Source organism: Metopolophium dirhodum, chromosome 1 (assembly GCF_019925205.1).
Source record: "Metopolophium dirhodum isolate CAU chromosome 1, ASM1992520v1, whole genome shotgun sequence".
Taxonomy (NCBI): Eukaryota; Metazoa; Arthropoda; class Insecta; order Hemiptera; family Aphididae; genus Metopolophium; species Metopolophium dirhodum.
In genome coordinates, this window is record NC_083560.1 from 130,689,304 (window position 1) to 130,706,636 (window position 17,333).

Sequence of the window (17,333 nt, forward strand, 5' to 3'; positions counted from 1 at the left end):
GATTTGGTTTTATTTATTTTAAGCGTCATGCATGGATATTATAATATTAATATAAGATATAGGTTACCAAAAGTTTATATTTTGTCCAACCGTTGTATAGATTTCAATATAAATAATAATTATTTTATAAAAATAAAATAAGAATAAAAAAATGTAATCACAGCAAAGGTTATTCACTATATGCAGGGATCTACGCATAGACTTATAGAAATATACGGAACACTAGGTATGATAAAGCGTGCAATGGTAGAGCTTGTTACGACTACGAGGATTGGCTTTAATCAAAACATGTGTTATTTTCCTCTGCTTTTTTTGATGTATAAATCACAAAATCAATTTTTTTTGAGATACGACGTATTACTCGCCCATCGACGATATAGTTCCATGAAGGTTATAATTATATTACCTAAATAATACTGAATATATTAATGCATGTAATATAATTTATTTATTTTATTACATTTTCATGCGTACAGAAAATGTCAGATATTATTAATGTTGAAATTAAGAGAAAACGTTTACCTAGTAAGCAGAAAAACAGGGCAAATCATAACTTCAATGATGAAAATCAAGGGTAAGAAGATTATTTTAGGATTTCTGTGTTTATTCCCTATATTGATTATTTTATATCACAGTTAGAATTAAGATTTCTGGCACATAAGCAAATTTTTGAAGGTAAATTTAGAATTTTAATTTTTGTTAATAGATACCTTGTGACTTAAATATATTTTTAAATTATAGGCTTTGAATGTTTATTTACAACAAATAGCTGGATCTAGGATAAAATAATAATTATTATTTGAAGGTAAGACAAGTCCCTTTAAATCGTAAATAAATAAATCAAAATAATTATAATTATTTATACCTAGTTAATACAGTTAGACATATGATATTACATTATTTAGCCAATATAAAAAAAAATTATCTACAATTTTATTTTAAAGCAATATTATTTGCTATACCTCTTAAAAATATCATTTTATTTTTCCTATCATAATTATTTACTAACCTTTTCATTCTTTTATCTGTGTCTTGAAATTTTTTCAACTTCCTTGGAGGACTATTTCCCGACACAAGATTTTCATAATACGTGTCACGCCCGGCTTGAATTTTTTTGAGATTCGCAATGAAGGTCCATATCGTTGGATGAGTACCCATTTGAATATTTAATCGTCGGTTCGCCGCCTCTGCATGATTATTTGTCCGATCTGTATCATTCAATATTCGTTGGTGAAGATTCCACATTTCAGGAGAATATCGTGGTTTTCTTCGTCCTATACGTCGATTTTTCTTCCCAATATAAAATTCTTCAAACCACTCAAATAATGGTATAAGCTCATCTGGAAGTTCGTCTGCCAACTCATCTGCAGCCATATCTAAATCACACAGTGGTATAAACGCCAGTGCAATAATTGTTTTGGTTGCAACACAAAAATTTGCTTCATTATTATATTTTGACAGTAAATGTAACTCCCCAACTTTTTTCAAAATATTTTGGCTTAAATGAAAATAACATCCAAAAATATTTATATTTACAAATGAATTTTTAATTGCTGTTATGGCTCAAAGTTCAAAATCACAAGAAACTGATGTTGGATGGAGATCAGGTTGTAATTGATTAATCATACTAAATAATTTTACATATGTTTGTTCCTTTTTGTTAGGTAGCAATGCATAAACTGCAGGATGGACTCCCCCTAAAAATTCAGCTAAAATAACATAAACTTGGCAAAATAGAGTAGGTGCCACTTTGAAAGTTCCATCCATGTACCATATTTTCGAATCTTTCAATAACTTGAGTCCAAGTGGTCGACCAAATATTAATATTCTTTCATTGCTAGGCCCACACTATCAGCCAATAAAAAATTTTCATTAACTCCGATTGATGGTGAATAATTTTGATACTCATCGGGTATCTGTAAAGATAGTAAATCTGATGGATCACATGGAGCTGCTATTTCATTAGGTACTTCTTATACGCCGTACTTGTCGTTTTAGAGCTTCGGAAGATTGTAAAACACCCTATAAATTAAAATTAAAATTATTTATTACTGTAAGGACCAGATAGGGACAGTATAATATTATAATATTATAATAATAGAAAAACAAAATTTAATGTGTGTACCTTTGCCGCATCTGATAACCCGTTAACACATTCGTTAATTACACAAGACGTAGGTTCCATTGTTGAAATAGCTCGTTGACGCATACTCGTTAAAGCTGTGTCTGCTTCTATTCTAGCCGCTTCAGAATCATGACAATGTTTTTTAGAAGAAAATTTTATAACTTTAAAATCATGTATACCGGTATGTATTCGAGCCGGACAAGCCAAATCTTTACGACGACATCGCCAAAACCGTTTAGTTTCGTCCGCACTAAGCTTATCAAATATGAACATAAAACCATCCACGGGGATCACATTTTTATTTCTTTTTGATTTTACTTTTGACATAATACCTATTTATTTACCTTTTATGAATGATAAAAAAAATAATTCGTGTTTATAGTAATACACGAAATACTTGACTACGTATAAGTAGGTACTTCACTTTCCGCAGACTAACTAAATTATAAAATAATAAAATTATCAGATCATCCATATCGACTATCGTGACCACCTTATCGTGATGTACATGAAGATGGCCCCCCGACTTTGTCCAAACATTTTCAAAATTATTGTAAATAATTGTAAATTAATTGTAAATAATTGTAAATTACATTTGCGAATTTGTAAATCAGCAGATAACTTATAAATCAAAAAACAAAAGTCGGGGGGCCAAATTCACGTAGCCCCCCGACTTTGGCCGATCGCCTCCGGACAAACTGCAAGCAATTGTAAATTAATTGTAAATAATTGTAAATTACATTTGCGAATTTGTAAATCAGCAGATAACTTATAAATCAAAAAACAAATGTCGGGGGGCCAAGTTCACGTAGCCCCCCAACTTTGGCCGATCGCCTCCGGACAAATTGCAAGCAATTGTAAATTAATTGTAAATAATTGTAAATTACATTTGCGAATTTGTAAATCAGCAGACAACTTATAAATCAAAAAACAAAAGTCGGGGTGCCAAGTTCACGTAGCCCCCCGACTTTGGCCGATCGAGTCCAGCAATCCGACCAACTACATACGTTGGCTGATTTTGAGTTATTAGACCCTTCAGAAGTATTGTGATATTTTTTTAAGTATTAGGTAGTGTTGAAGTTATTATAATTTCCTGTTTAATTATACCCTTTTATTTTTAATAGTTTTTAGAGAATTTCTAAAATCTACTTCCTTTCAAAACTTGTTTGGGTGTTAATGAATTGTATTACAAATGTAACATAATATTATTATATGATATTTGTTGAGGCTTCGAATGGAGTACAAGTGAGTATTACCTAACGTTTATCATAAATTAAGAATAATTGTGATATTTGTTGCTACATTACCGGCTGAGATCACCTTCAGTTGAAATCTATGCTGAAATGATCTATTTTAATATACAATTAGCTGGCTTAAAAACATAGTTTATTTCTTTTCATTATAACAAATTATTTAAAAATATAAAATTATGATTGGTTAAAAAGTACTAACTCGTATCTTTAATTAAAAAATAAAATATAACTGTATTCAATAAAATAAAATATAGCTCAATAAAAATATTACTTTTTGGTATAAACTAATAAATGTGGGTTCACTTTTATCTGTTCTGGTTTCTTACATCTGGCGATTTTTTTAACCAAATCGTTGTGGGTTTCCCATATTGTGTTTGTTTCCAAACGGCGTACATGGCTTATATAATGTCCATTTGTATAATTGATGGATCCATTTAAAAAAAAGCTGAGTAAAAAGTATAATGTAGTATAATTTCATTTTATTACATAAATTAATTAATAAATGATACATACCTCTCATTATTGACACTCAATTCTAGCGGGAAGTGAGCCATATTAAAATGTTTGGTTCCTACAACTTGATCCATTTCAATAAATATATGATGACTTAATTTTTTGTTTGCCGAAACTATCCCGTTGCATGATGGTTGACGACAGTTATAATTTCTCTCTTCTGTATATGTTTTTAGCAGACCTTCCAAATTTGATATTTTTTGAAGTTTTTGTGCATCCAATATGATTGTGCTACAATTTTTGATGTTATTGGCATTTTCACAATTTGTATTAGAACATTTGATATGTTCTTTCGCTGACGGAAATTCTTGTAATAATTTATAAATTATGAATGTTACGTTGCACTCAGAGTTTATAACTTTCAATCCAGATACTCCGTCTTCTTCGTCAAATATTTTCCTTATTAATTTAACTCGTTCTTTATATATAGTTTTTGGGGAATTTCCACAAGCCACTGATTTGCAAAAATTCAAAAACTCATCAGAACTTTCATCAATATAATGTTTATATTCATCATTATCAATATATGCTCTTGAAATAATTACGGCTACAGAATCAAACGCACAAGTGTTATTTACAAGATATCTTTTTTTTTCCATGTAAACTATAGATGATAAATTACCATTCAATAGTAATGAGTTGAAATTTGATCTTGTTTTTCTTTTATTAAACGACAGTTCGATATCTCTATTTGCTTGCATATATTTTGTTATTCTCTGTCTTTTAGGCTTATCATTAAAATATATTTCCTGTGATTCACCACCACGTCCACGCCAATTTTCATATTCTTCACCAGACTGAGAAGTTGAAAGGGTTATTGAGTTGTCGTCAGATATTTCATCTTCTATACAACTATATTTGCTATCAGATTTTTCGCCTTCACATACATCTGGTTTTTTGTCAGAGACTACATTTGGTAGCGTGTCGTTTATTTCTTTGTCAAACTCTTCATCAAATGAGTCGTTAATATCAAATATTGTCTTTGAACAACTTGGTATATATACATCTTTGTCATGCTGAATACAAATATCATTTTGAACATCAATGATATCAAGTGGTTTTGTTTTCTCAACTGATAATGTATTTTTTGTATCCTGGCCTTTAACTGATATTTCTTGTTTATTTATTTTTGCTGAGTTTCGAATTTGGGCACTCTTGAATAGTCGAGCATTACTATTTATGCTATTTAAATGATTTATAACAAATCTGTCTACTGTCATTGGTTTACGTTCAAAACGAAGAATATTGCATTTCAGTTCTTTAAAGTCCCCTTCGACGGATGCAGAAGTAGCAATATCATATGGGGAATCAAACAATGATTGCATGACAGATGTCCAAAGAGGAAAGTGCTTACATAAACGTATAATATCAGTGGTTAGTTCTGGAAGTAAATGAGCAGACAAACGGTTACCATTTTGTTCAGAATTATCTTTACTTGTTTTTAATACATCTTCTAGAAATGCTGTAATCTGGGTTGGACGTTCATCGAAACCAGAAGCCAAATTTTCTTCAGAGTCTTCGTTAAATTCTTCATCGTCTAACATATCAAAATTTACTCCGTCTTTAATTGGTATAATATCCTTTATACGATTTACTAAATAGACTCTACTTTTTTCTGAAGGATTAGGTTTTGTACAACATTTATCTAACCATCCATCAGTTTCACTCAATACAACAGTTAGTAAGTTTGTTAAAATTTCACGAAAATCATCAATGTGTTTTGATACTAAAAGGAGTCTGAGACAACTGACATAGAATACTTTAAGATGTTTATTTTTCCCATTCAAACATTTAAGTCTACAAAATATTTTTACCATGTGGGCAACGTCTATTCTTATGTAGCATGATGGTAAATTACTATGTGATTTATTTAAGCATAAAAAACATTTGTCAACATATTCACTTAAGGATGCATTACAAAAAGCACGAGACATAGCACCCAGTATTGGTAATGAATAATCACACACTGCTTCTTGAGGACATCGAATTACCACTTTTTTCCAACGCCATAACCAATTGAATATATTGTCTGTATCGTGACTTTCAGACACCATTTGTACTACTGGAATTTGCCCAAAACCCGTATTTATTACTCCTTCATAAAGAAAGATATTATTTGATGATATGTTCATACTTGTTCTTTTAATTTTTTGTACTAAACCACCTGTAGCATCTATGGCTAATCTGCAATAACTTTTTACTTCATCTTTGTAAATAATAATTTGATGACTGGACCAATAGTAAACAAAAAATGGATCCATACCAATATTATATATTGATCCAGCATAAGTTGAATTATGTTTGAACTCAACGAGAGATTTAATAGGACACTTTTCAACAATTCCTAATGATATATCTTTAAATTGCTGCTTAGCTTTGCTCAAAGTATTAAGAGTATAAAGATTTGGCGGAGAAGTACATCCAAATTCCAAATCTTTGGCATTTTTTCTCCTCCAATTAGATCCAAAATCTGACGACAATTGTTCCCCAACAATTTTTCGTTTGAAACCTTTTAATGGACGCTTAGTGTCATGTTTTGTTTCGGTGCCCCTAGTGTCGTTAGTACGGAGACTAAGGATAAGTGCTTCACCACCTTTAGGTTCTGTGTCTGACCACCCTTCCATTTCAGAACCACAATCTTTACATTTAGCACAGAACCAAATATAATGTTTACTATTCCGAGGATCACGACTAACTTTTCCTCTTTTATATATGAAATTGCATGGAAGTTTATGCTCTTTTAAAAATATATCGTTGATCATATCTGTCCAAATTCCTGGTGGGAGTATGTCATACGATCTGTACGCAGATTTTTTATCCTTATAAGACACAGTTTTAGGTTTAATTTGAGTGAACACATTAAAAGGAATAGTTATTTGAAATAACTTTTTGAGGAATTCACCTTCATTAGATTGCAATGAACATTCTGTATCTGATGATGAACTTTGGTCTACTTCTATAGAATTTTTTATATGATCTTCCAATCCAAGCAATTTAATTAATCTAGATTTCCATCCATGTCTATCCTCATAAAACATAATATATAATGAATTTGAAGGAAGTTTGTAATTTAAATCTTCAGATAAAACTTTCCACACATTACTTGAAACTGGGCTAATTAAACCTTGTTCATTTATAATTTCATGCTTTCTTTTTTTTAATGTCTCAAAAACTAGGTTCTCGTCAACACGAGGTTTTCGTCCCCTTTTAACTGTAGCCTAAAATATACAATTTATTTTATAGTTTTCACCGAATTAAAACTTTTTTTTTTTTTTTTATTTAATAAGAAAATATACAACTATACAATTAAGCACAACAAGTAATAATGATGAAGAGGATTACATAACATGAAAAACCTAACCTAACCTACTTGAAATTAAAACTTTATAATATTTATAATGGATTAATGAATTAATAGTATTAGCAGTGTCTAGTATTGATTTACACTTTGTACAGTTTTTACGTATTATAACTATTTGTTACGTTAATTAACTAAAAATCTGTTTAATGAAAGATTCGTATTTTATAAAAATAAATTTAATAAAAATCTTAATAAAAAATCCAAATTTTATAAAAATAAATTTAATAAAAATTCTATTTGATAAAAAATTCAATGATAATTATATATGTAATGAAGAAATGGATAATTCATAATAACAATTTAAAAAATACTAAATAATAATCTGAATTTGCTAAAAAACCTTTATTTGTAAAAAAATCAATATTTGATAAAAAATCTAAATTTGAAAAAAAAATTTATAAAACAAAATCCCTGATAAAAAATTCATATTTTTAAAAAAAACTTAAATGAAATAAAAAATAATAATGTGAGGTATTTTTCGTTTGATAAAAATCTATGGTTTAAAAAATATATATTTGATAAAATATGGTTAAAAAAATCTAAATTTATACAAAATCTTTATTTGATACACAATCAATATTTGGTAAAAAAAACATAAAAATATAGTTTTTTTTAGCAAATTTGGATTATAAATTAACATTTTTTTTATTCAATAGATTTTTTACAAATTATCTATTTTTAATTTAAAATATAGATTTTTTGAATAATGAATTTTTTATCAAACATATTTTTTATCAATTTGCTTTAAAAGATTTTTTATTGATTTCTTATCAATTTAAATTTTTTTAATATAAACTAAAGTAAAACACAAAAAACATATACAATATTATATATTTTTATATTATATTATGTCGCGTGAGTTAGAAACCCGTCGAAGTTACATATGCCTCATAAAAGATAGTAACTATAGGTAATTTTGAAATACATGTTATGCGGTGGGCCCACTTTGAGAAGTTGACCATAGATATTATATAATATATACATCCCTATACCTAATATTACATCCATTACAAAGTAACTCACTACATAGATGGATATTGTAAGAACCAAAAACTTATCTTTACTAATCATTCAGATAAAAATATAATCAAATCAAATGTCTTGATAGAAATTAAGTATTATAACTTTATGGCATACAAAAATTGAATCAACAAATATGAATTTAGTGTGGACTATGAAAAGAATTACCTATGGCTGTATCATTTAATAAATTTATTTTAATAATAGGTACACACTATTGTAATTGAAAATATTTTTAAACTTACCATTATAAACAAGATGTATTAAGTTTCAAGTAAAATATAACAATACACAAATTATTATAAAATATATAAACCAGGGTAAAATGCAAGAGCATGCGACTGGACATCTGGACTGCATATGAGAACACAATCACTATAATTTTAATTTAATAATATTGTTATCAATCAGTAAATTTTAGCCTATATTATTATTGTTGTCTACAGAAATCGTCAATGGCATATCTAGACGACGCCTTTACACAAAAATAGGAAATCCCGAAAAAATACAACACACAAGTAACGACACGTCCACCATGCAATAATAATAACAATCGGTACAGTCGAAACAATATAATTTGATTTGATGCTGAGGCCACACGATGCGTTATTACTGAAAGCATTGGGTTTTTATACAGACGGTTTAGTTTTAAATATAACATGCTACATAATGCAATCTCACAATGATCTCCCAAAAAAATTAAAGTTTTGTTTCAACAGGAGATATAATGGTGAATTAGCATATTATATTAAGTATTAAATAAAACAGAAATTGAATTCAAATTTAACACCATTCATTACAGTGACCCACTTGTAACCTACTGTACAGCAGAGTGACATCCACTTACCCACATTTTGTTTTTTGATTTCTAAGTTTTCTGCTGATTTACAAATTCGCAAATGTAATTTACAATTATTTACAATTAATTTACAATTGCTTGCAATTTGTCCGGAGGCGATCGGCCAAAGTTGGGGGGCTACGTGAACTTGGCCCCCCGACTTTTGTTTTTTGATTTATAAGTTGTCTGCTGATTTACAAATTCGCAAATGTAATTTACAATTATTTACAATTAATTTACAATTGCCTGCAATTTGTCCGGAGGCGATCGGCCAAAGTCGGGGGGCTACGTGAACTTGGCCCCCCGACTTTTGTTTTTTGATTTATAAGTTATCTGCTGATTTACAAATTTGCAAATGTAATTTACAATTATTTACAATTAATTTACAATTATTTACAATAATTTTGAAAATGTTTGGACAAAGACGGGGGGCCATATTCATGTACGTCTTATTGTGTTGTAATAATAACAATAAAGTAACAGTAAAGATAATATATAGTAGTACTAATAGTATAAGATATGGTATATAGTAATAAAGATAATATTTCTATACCACACGCCATACGGTGAGACAATGTTACAGATAAGTAAATTGCCGTATCGCCGAAACGGTCAAGCGCCGAAACGGACATCGTCGAATTGACATATCGCCGAAACGTCCGCGCCGAATCACCCGCGCCGAAAAGTCCCATTCCCCAAATAGCTCTATGTCGTCTGAAGAACGGAATAGTTTCCAAAAATTATTAGAATTTTATTCACCATTGGTTAATCATGATGTTTCTACAGCTACAGCAGAGTTTAAGCTGTGGAAAACCAAACTTTCAAGAACTCATTCAGTTCTTAAAACTAGCATTGATGCACTTGCATTATGTGACAGGTTAGGTCCAAAAAATTTTGGAATTTCTAGCTCAAAATAGTTTGCACATTTTCGTGATTTTTACGTATTTTTTCAAAATTAGAACTTTAAGGTTATAAAAAAAATTGTGATAATGTATTTTTAATATAAACATTTAGAAAAAAATTGCATATATCTATGGTTATTAATTTTAGAGTTAGGTACACCAAAAAATAAAATCAATTTTGTTGAAAATTGTTGTTTTTTTCCGGCACTTATGAAATCTACTGGGAATATTAACCTCCTCAAATCACCGACTAGATTCTCTTTCCCACCGAACAAGATACTGAAGTTAAAAATCGAAGCATTATTTCGACTACTTATCGTGTACACAGACAAAAAAAAATATAAAAATAAAAAAGGTGGTCAATTGGGTACCACTCTGCTTTACAGCAGTTGTCAAGCTTGTCGTTGTAATAGGTGATTTAGCATTGCTTTTAAATATGCTACAATAGTATCATCAACTATATAAACTTTTCTGTGTTAACCTGTTCCTTGTAGGTTTTATTTATTTATTCATTTTTTTGCCCTCGTTTTATATATAATATACAATAAATTGATACTTGTTATATTTAAGAAGTATTAGTGTGGCATAATTTGGGACTATGAATGAAATTTTACCGCTCACAACAATAGCAACAAAAATGTAAAAAATGTATAATTTAATACTTCGATTTAATCGATAAATGATAACACTGACCCTTAAATATCTTAAATATATTAATTTTTAATTTTTGGTTTATTGTAGACTAGCAGTTTTAGTATTTGTGCTGATAATAAAAAAGATACTAAGGCTGAAGTTAGCAATATGAAAAAACAACTGAGATGTACCGAGAACGGCGATGCGGTAAACACGAATAGGCAAGAGGAAATTGATCAGCTGCGAGCGGAACACGAGGCAACGGTTTTAAATTTACAAATCGATCACGAAGTACAAATGAGAAATGTACAAATTTACTTTCAATCAAAAATTGGAGAATTGGAAATAAACCACGGGGTGATGGTCGATAACTTACAAAGAAGTCATGAGACGTTAGTTCAACATTTGCGAAATTTAAATTATTACCAGGGAATACGGCAAGAGGCCGCGCTGAAAAGCATGCGTGAACTTAAAGACCAGATGCGTAAAGATCATGATCAAGAAGTACAGTGTATGCAATTGAAATTTAATAATTTGGTCAAACAGCACGAAATTGAGATTAATGATTTAGTTGAAGAAAACAATCTCCTCTGCACCGACCAGGAGAGTGTACTTCGAGGTTTGCGTCAGACAACCCGAGTTTTTAAAGAAAATATGAAGAGCTCAATAAATAATTATTTGAATGACAGTGGTGGCGTGACTGAGCTTTTCCGGGATTTCTACAATTATTCTTCGCTGGAATTATAAAGCACATACCTCGAGCAAAATAGAACTGAAGTCGAGGGACTTCAGCTCGGTGAGGAGGCTACCATTATAGCAACAGTAAGTGCCTATAATATAATGTTTGTGTATAGCATGCAGTACGTTGAGGCTTAAATATTTAATAATGTACCTACCCACCAACATGTTTAATATTTAAAATAAATAAATTCGAATTGTCTCTGTTTTATCAGCATCTGCAGACAACCGACGGTCACGAAGATTTCGATGCCGACACCACAACGAGCACTATCGCTGATGACGACGCCGTAGACATGGTAAAGTCACAAGACACTATGGTACAAAAAACTGTAGAAGATTTCCAGAAATTATTTTATGATACGGTACGTACGTAGGTACTTTAAATCATGTACTATAAGACGTGTAGACATATTTGAAGTCTTTGTATTGGATTTGATGCCACAATAATAATTGAAAAAGCTAGAGCGCCTTGGTTATTAGTAATTACTGCGCGATTGACTGCAGTACCTTACCGCAAACAGAATTATGCGCATACTCACATACATTCGGGCTCTAGAACTCATGTATTCATTATGGCATCGAGAATTAGCTTGATGGCTACAACCATAGTACATGATCTATACACTATACTTTAGTACTACGCATTAGCGAAAATAGAAAATGTTGTTAGGACAGGCAAAATTATGAATAAGAAAATAATTCTAATAACAAAAAAAGTTTTTAATTTTAATTTTAAATTCTATTAAGTCGGTATGTTATCCGGTCAGTATTAGGTCAGGCCATGGTCTGACTGGCCTGACCAGTAATTTCGACTATACCTACGTCATAATATCAGGTCTAATAAATTACATTTTTTGATAATGGTGCGGTGGGGACCGTTGCATACGTATCTAACAAACAAAATTAAATCAGAAAATGTTCTTATAATTTTTAACTTATTTATGGTAGTATTAAATGTCTTAAATTTGTATAGGCAAAAAAGCTGAGCCTGTTGCACGAGTACGTTTTCCGCAAGGAATCAAATTGTTTGACTCAGACGGACGACCTACAGCAATAGCTGGACGATTTTGAAGAAGACGCCCACAGTCCACAAAACAGTCATGACCACAATAAAGATAAAGACCAGGATTCCGAGGACGAAAATTATGCTGTCGCAGTGCCAGTGAAATTATTACCAAACAGTAAATAGCGATTAAATGATAGTAATTTGGTACATAGGTAGGTGTAATCATTTTTTTTTAATTTATCACTTATTCCTAAACTTCAGACTGGGACAGTTCCTAACTTGTTATTATATTTGTTAGAAATATTTTAAACAAAAGACAATAAACCACGTGTATCCGTATAGGTCTCAAAATTAGTCAATAAATCATACGAGGATGCCAGCGCTCTATTTGTTTCTCTCTCTGGCCCACGCGCAACATAGACAAAACGCATTAATTCAAAATCATTTTTTCTATGTTTTTAATTAATCTTAGAATAAAATCACACATTAAAAAAAAGATAGAGAATAATATTTTTGAGGGAATGACTTATCGATTTTATATTTTATTGTTATTTGACTTTCAAAATAAACAAAAAAATGCTGCGCATTTAAATGTCATTCCCTCAAAAATATTATTCTCAATATTTTTTGTAATGGGTGATTTTACTCTAAGATTACTTAAAAACATAGGAAAAATAATTCTGCGTAAATACGTTTTGTCTATGTTGCGCGTGGGCTAGAGAGAGAAAACGAATAGTGCGTTGACATCCTCATAACTTTTATTTTTAAATTGTAAATATTAATAATATAGTAGTTATAAATAGTTGTGGAATAATATTTATTATTATATAGTTGATTGAATTTAGTTATAAGACTCACACATATTATGATTTTTATGTAAATATTGTTCATTATTATGGACACTTTCGTACTGTAACTGCTATAGATCATTATTTTGTACAATACGTATTAATAATATATAATATTCTTTAATAATTGTAATAAATTGCCTTACGTATTACTTGCATGAGTTGCGCTGTAATTTTGTACTCATGTAGTCATGTGCCATTAAATTTATTGTTTACTTAAATTGTTACTTATAAGTAACTAATATAATATTAGTATTATTTACTTTCAGTTATAATATTATGTATCCTATTCTCGTTTACTAATTATTTATTTTTGGTATTATTTTTGTGTACATACATAGCAATATTACGATTACTTTTTTTTATATTTATTACTACCTATTAAAATGTATATATTTTATTTAATATAAAATAAATTATACTACGAGTGGAACTTTTATTTTTATTGAAAAGCTTGAGATAGACAATGAACAACTCTCAATCAGTATTACGTTTTATACATGAAAAATAGACTGTGTAATGGACAATGGTTAACTTGAAGGCAGAACGCTTAATCTAGTGTGTCAGTTGTATTGTTTTAATAACAATCAATTACTTTTTTTTTAAATTTAATAGCGTTTGTCACAATATATTTGGTGTCTTATACAATTAGCTCTTGGAGATATTGCAGGACAAGTGGATAAGATTATACTTTTTACAAATCTACGAGACAGTCCAATTAAAAGGTATATACTCAATTAGTAAATTAATTTTTCGCTTGTTCAGCTATTAGTAGGTATGCATTGATTATTTGTATACTTCTGTAAGTATCACAAAATAGTATATTGTGTAGCAAGGGCGGGAAGTTAGCTATTTCAGTCGCTGGCGATGTGTGTGGCACGAGCCGCAGGCGAGAGACGCATTTCGCCCAAGACTAAAATTGCCTTCCCGCATGAGACACACATACTATTTTTTTGTCACGCATATGCTTTCATCGATTATGGCAAAGGTGATGCAGGTATCTATGCAACAAACAAACTATTCTGCGAAAACGATATTTCATGAAAGAAACGATTTGGTTTTATTTATTTTAAGCGTCATGCATGGATATTATAATATTAATATAAGATATAGGTTACCAAAAGTTTATATTTTGTCCAACCGTTGTATAGATTTCAATATAAATAATAATTATTTTATAAAAATAAAATAAGAATAAAAAAATGTAATCACAGCAAAGGTTATTCACTATATGCAGGGATCTACGCATAGACTTATAGAAATATACGGAACACTAGGTATGATAAAGCGTGCAATGGTAGAGCTTGTTACGACTACGAGGATTGGCTTTAATCAAAACATGTGTTATTTTCCTCTGCTTTTTTTGATGTATAAATCACAAAATCAATTTTTTTTGAGATACGACGTATTACTCGCCCATCGACGATATAGTTCCATGAAGGTTATAATTATATTACCTAAATAATACTGAATATATTAATGCATGTAATATAATTTATTTATTTTATTACATTTTCATGCGTACAGAAAATGTCAGATATTATTAATGTTGAAATTAAGAGAAAACGTTTACCTAGTAAGCAGAAAAACAGGGCAAATCATAACTTCAATGATGAAAATCAAGGGTAAGAAGATTATTTTAGGATTTCTGTGTTTATTCCCTATATTGATTATTTTATATCACAGTTAGAATTAAGATTTCTGGCACATAAGCAAATTTTTGAAGGTAAATTTAGAATTTTAATTTTTGTTAATAGATACCTTGTGACTTAAATATATTTTTAAATTATAGGCTTTGAATGTTTATTTACAACAAATAGCTGGATCTAGGATAAAATAATAATTATTATTTGAAGGTAAGACAAGTCCCTTTAAATCGTAAATAAATAAATCAAAATAATTATAATTATTTATACCTAGTTAATACAGTTAGACATATGATATTACATTATTTAGCCAATATAAAAAAAAAATTATCTACAATTTTATTTTAAAGCAATATTATTTGCTATACCTCTTAAAAATATCATTTTATTTTTCCTATCATAATTATTTACTAACCTTTTCATTCTTTTATCTGTGTCTTGAAATTTTTTCAACTTCCTTGGAGGACTATTTCCCGACACAAGATTTTCATAATACGTGTCACGCCCGGCTTGAATTTTTTTGAGATTCGCAATGAAGGTCCATATCGTTGGATGAGTACCCATTTGAATATTTAATCGTCGGTTCGCCGCCTCTGCATGATTATTTGTCCGATCTGTATCATTCAATATTCGTTGGTGAAGATTCCACATTTCAGGAGAATATCGTGGTTTTCTTCGTCCTATACGTCGATTTTTCTTCCCAATATAAAATTCTTCAAACCACTCAAATAATGGTATAAGCTCATCTGGAAGTTCGTCTGCCAACTCATCTGCAGCCATATCTAAATCACACAGTGGTATAAACGCCAGTGCAATAATTGTTTTGGTTGCAACACAAAAATTTGCTTCATTATTATATTTTGACAGTAAATGTAACTCCCCAACTTTTTTCAAAAAATTTTGGCTTAAATGAAAATAACATCCAAAAATATTTATATTTACAAATGAATTTTTAATTGCTGTTATGGCTCAAAGTTCAAAATCACAAGAAACTGATGTTGGATGGAGATCAGGTTGTAATTGATTAATCATACTAAATAATTTTACATATGTTTGTTCCTTTTTGTTAGGTAGCAATGCATAAACTGCAGGATGGACTCCCCCTAAAAATTCAGCTAAAATAACATAAACTTGGCAAAATAGAGTAGGTGCCACTTTGAAAGTTCCATCCATGTACCATATTTTCGAATCTTTCAATAACTTGAGTCCAAGTGGTCGACCAAATATTAATATTCTTTCATTGCTAGGCCCACACTATCAGCCAATAAAAAATTTTCATTAACTCCGATTGATGGTGAATAATTTTGATACTCATCGGGTATCTGTAAAGATAGTAAATCTGATGGATCACATGGAGCTGCTATTTCATTAGGTACTTCTTATACGCCGTACTTGTCGTTTTAGAGCTTCGGAAGATTGTAAAACACCCTATAAATTAAAATTAAAATTATTTATTACTGTAAGGACCAGATAGGGACAGTATAATATTATAATATTATAATAATAGAAAAACAAAATTTAATGTGTGTACCTTTGCCGCATCTGATAACCCGTTAACACATTCGTTAATTACACAAGACGTAGGTTCCATTGTTGAAATAGCTCGTTGACGCATACTCGTTAAAGCTGTGTCTGCTTCTATTCTAGCCGCTTCAGAATCATGACAATGTTTTTTAGAAGAAAATTTTATAACTTTAAAATCATGTATACCGGTATGTATTCGAGCCGGACAAGCCAAATCTTTACGACGACATCGCCAAAACCGTTTAGTTTCGTCCGCACTAAGCTTATCAAATATGAACATAAAACCATCCACGGGGATCACATTTTTATTTCTTTTTGATTTTACTTTTGACATAATACCTATTTATTTACCTTTTATGAATGATAAAAAAAATAATTCGTGTTTATAGTAATACACGAAATACTTGACTACGTATAAGTAGGTACTTCACTTTCCGCAGACTAACTAAATTATAAAATTATAAAATTATCAGATCATCCATATCGACTATCGTGACCACCTTATCGTGTTGTAATAATAACAATAAAGTAACAGTAAAGATAATATATAGTAGTACTAATAGTATAAGATATGGTATATAGTAATAAAGATAATATTTCTATACCACACGCCATACGGTGAGACAATGTTACAGATAAGTAAATTGCCGTATCGCCGAAACGGTCAAGCGCCGAAACGGACATCGTCGAATTGACATATCGCCGAAACGTCCGCGCCGAATCACCCGCGCCGAAAAGTCCCATTCCCCAAATAGCTCTATGTCGTCTGAAGAACGGAATAGTTTCCAAAAATTATTAGAATTTTATTCACCATTGGTTAATCATGATGTTTCTACAGCTACAGCAGAGTTTAAGCTGTGGAAAACCAAACTTTCAAGAACTCATTCAGTTCTTAAAACTAGCATTGATGCACTTGCATTATG

General features: G+C 30.1%; 3 pseudogenes; 1 reads left to right on the plus strand and 2 right to left on the minus strand.

The window, feature by feature from the left end:
• Nucleotides 1-859: 859 nt before the first annotated feature.
• Nucleotides 860-2,209, minus strand: LOC132953770 (uncharacterized; annotated as a pseudogene).
• Nucleotides 2,210-10,813: 8,604 nt separating this feature from the next.
• On the plus strand, nucleotides 10,814-12,496 carry LOC132934190 (uncharacterized; annotated as a pseudogene).
• Nucleotides 12,497-15,150: 2,654 nt separating this feature from the next.
• Nucleotides 15,151-16,501, minus strand: LOC132953771 (uncharacterized; annotated as a pseudogene).
• Nucleotides 16,502-17,333: the final 832 nt, after the last annotated feature.